This window comes from Trichechus manatus, unplaced genomic scaffold, assembly GCF_000243295.1.
Source record: "Trichechus manatus latirostris isolate Lorelei unplaced genomic scaffold, TriManLat1.0 scaffold00069, whole genome shotgun sequence".
In the NCBI taxonomy this organism is placed as follows: Eukaryota; Metazoa; Chordata; class Mammalia; order Sirenia; family Trichechidae; genus Trichechus; species Trichechus manatus.
In genome coordinates this window covers 2,980,866-2,984,235 of record NW_004444005.1, presented here as the reverse complement: position 1 = coordinate 2,984,235, position 3,370 = coordinate 2,980,866, and the positions used below count along the sequence as shown (strand labels likewise).

At 40.3% G+C, this 3,370-nt stretch overlaps 1 pseudogene; it reads left to right on the top strand.

The window, feature by feature from the left end:
• LOC101358154 (60S ribosomal protein L11 pseudogene) overlaps positions 1-3,064 on the top strand; it is an 18,358-nt pseudogene extending 15,294 nt beyond the window's left edge.
• Positions 3,065-3,370: the final 306 nt, after the last annotated feature.

Below are 3,370 nucleotides of genomic sequence, written 5' to 3'. Positions count from 1 at the left end.
TGTCTGTTCATTTCCTTTGCCCATTTTTTAATAGGATTATTTGTCTTTTTGTTGTAGAGGTGTTGGATTTTCTTGTAGATTATGGAGATTAGAACTTTGTTTGACTTGTAATGTTATGACAATGTAGTAATCTTGATTCTAAAACTGGATAATGCAAATATGTGAAATGAATGTTACCAGTCCATCTCACTTATGTGCATGCATACAAATATCCTAAATAAAATACTAGTTAACTGACTCAAAAAGTATGTTAGAAAATAATTATCAAGTAGGATTTATCCCAGAAGTACAATGATTCAATAACAAAGTCTAAAAATATGATTTCTTATATGAATAGACTGAAAGAGAAAAATCATATTAGCCAAAGAGATACAGAAAAAGCTTTTGGTAAAGTTCATTTCTGTTTCCAATTATTTAAGAAAATTCTCAGCGCTCTCTTCCTGTTCTCCATCGTGGCATAGGATCAAGGTGAAAAAGAGAACCCCAAGAGGGAACTCCATAAGCTCTGCCTCAATATCTATGTAGCAGAGAGTGGAGACAGACTGACCCTGGCAGTCAAGGTGTTGGAGTAGCTCACAGGACAGACTCTGGTGTTCTCCAAAGCTAGATACACTGTCAGATCCTTTAGCATCAAGAGAAATGAAAAGATTGCCATCCACCTGTAAAGTCTATGGGCCAAGGCGGAAGAAATTTTGGAGAAAGTTCTAAAAATGTGGGAGTACTAGTTAAGAGTCACTATATCAAAAAAGAATTGGTCGATGTTCAGCCATTTCAGGAGGTAGCACATGATCTGGAACTGAAGGTACTGAAGGGAGAAGTCCAAGCTACACCGAAGGCATTGGCAAAAAACAAGACTCCAAGAATTGACGGAATACCAGTTGAGATGTTTCAACAAACGGATGCAGTGCTGGAAGTGCTCACTTGTCTATGCCAAGAAATCTGGAAAACAGCTACCTGGCCAACTGACTAGAAGAGATCCATATTTATGCCTATTCCCAAGAAAGTTGATTCAGACGAATGTGGAAATTATCGAACAGTATTGTTAATATCACATGCAAGTAAAATTTTGCTGAAGTTCATTCAAAAATGGCTGCATCAGCATATCAACAGGGAACTGCCAGAAATTCAAGCTAGATTCGGAAGAGGATGTGGAACCAGGGATATCACTGCTGATGTCAGATGGATCTTGGCTGAAAGCAGAGAATACCGGAAAGATATTTACCTGTGGTTTATTGACTATGCAAAGGCATTTGACTGTGTGGATCATAACAAATTATGAATAACATTGTGAAGAATGGGAATTCCAGAACATTTAATTGTGCTCATGAAGAACCTGTACACAGATCAAGAGGCAGTCATTCGAACAGAACAAGGGGATACCGTGTGGTTTAAAGTCAGGAAAGGTGTGCCTCAGGGTTGTATCCTTGCACCATACCTATCCAATCTGTATGCTGAACAAATAATCCAAGAAGCTGGACTCTGTGAAGAAGAATGGGGCATCAGGATTGGAGGAAAACTCATTAACAACCTACGTTATGCAGATGACACAACCTTTCTTGCCAAAAGTAAAGAGGACTTGAAGCACTTACTGATGAAAATCAAAGATCATAGCCTTCAGTGTGGATTTCACAGCAACTTAAAGAAAACAAAAATCCTCACAACTGGACCAATAAGCAACATCATGATAAATGGAGAAAAGATTGAAATAGTTCAACGATTTCATTTTTCTTGGATCCACAATCAACACCCATGGAAGCAACAGTCAAGAAATCAAAAGACTTATAGCATTGGGCAAATCTGCTGCAAAAGACCTCTTTGAAGTGTTCAAAAACAAAGATGTCACCTTGAAGACTAAGGTAGGCCTGACCCAAACCATGGTGTTTTCAATTGCCTCATATGCATGCAAAAGCTGGACGATGAATAAGGAAGACTGAAGAATCGGGGCGCCTTTGAATTGTGGTGTTGGCAAAGAATGTTGAATATACCATGGACTGTGTCATGGGTTATGTCCCCCCAAAAAAATGTGTGTATCAATTTGGCTGGGTCATGATTGCCAGTATCGTGTGGTTGTCCTCCATTGTGTGATTGTAATTTTATGTTAAAGAGGATTAGGCTGGGATTGTATAACACCCTTATTAAGGTCACATCCCTGATCCAATAAAAGGAGTTTCCCTAGGGTGTGGCCTGCACCACCTTTTATCTTAAAAGAGATAAAAGGAAAGGGAAGCAAGCAGAGAATTGGGGACCTCATACTACCAAGAAAAAAGCACCAGGAGTGGAGTGTGTCCTTTGGACCCGGGGTTCCTACATGGAGAAGCTCCTAGTCCAGGGGAAGATAGACAAGCAGGAACTTCCTCCAGAGCCGACAGAGAGAGAAAGCCTTCCCCTGGAGCTGACACCCTGAATTTGGACTTCTAGCCTACTAGACTGTGAGAAAATAAATTTCTCTTTGCTAAAGCCACCCACTTGTGGTATTTCTGTTATAGCAGCACTAGATGACTAAGACAGACTGCTAAAAGAATGAACAAATCTGTCTCGGAAGAAGTACAACCAGAATGCTCCTTAGAAAAGAGGATGGATTGTTAGCAGGAGGGACCAGTCCCTGGAGAAGGACATCATGCTTGGTAAAGTAGAGGGTCAGCAAAAGAGGGGAAAACCCTCAACGAGATGGATTGACACAGTGGCTGCAACAATAGGCTCAAGCATAACAACAATTGTGAGGATGGTGCAGAACCAGGCAGTGTTTCGATCCGTCGTACGTAGGGTCGCTGTGAGTCAGAAGCGACTTGGCAGCACCTAACAACAGCAACTAGTTCAGAAAAAAATAACTTCGCAGATACTGGAAACTTTGGTTTTGGGAACATATCGAAATGGGGATCAAATATGACCCAAGCATTGGTATCTACGCCCGGACTGCAGGGTGGTGCTGGGTAGGCCGGGTTTCAGCATCACAGACAATAAGCACAGGGCAGGCTGCATTGGAGCCAAACATAGAATCAGCAAAGAAGAAACCAAGCACTGGTTCCAGCAGAAGTATGATGGGATCATCCTTCCTGTCAAGTAAGTTCCCATTTCTATCCAAAAGGCCAATCAAAAGATTTCCAAGATTTCAGTGAAATGTAAAAAAAAAAAACCTCAGCAATCACAGATAGAAGGAAACTTTCTTAACTTGGTGGTAGAGAAACATTTTACATATTTTCTTTAAGATCAAAAATAAGACAAAGATATCCACTATCATCACTACTGTTTAAAATAGTGCTAGAGGTTGTAGCCAACGCTCGAAGAACAGAAAAACAAATGAGGTGTAATGATTATCAGGAAGAGATGAAACTTCATTCTTTGTAGGCAATATGCTTATATGCTTTGAAAA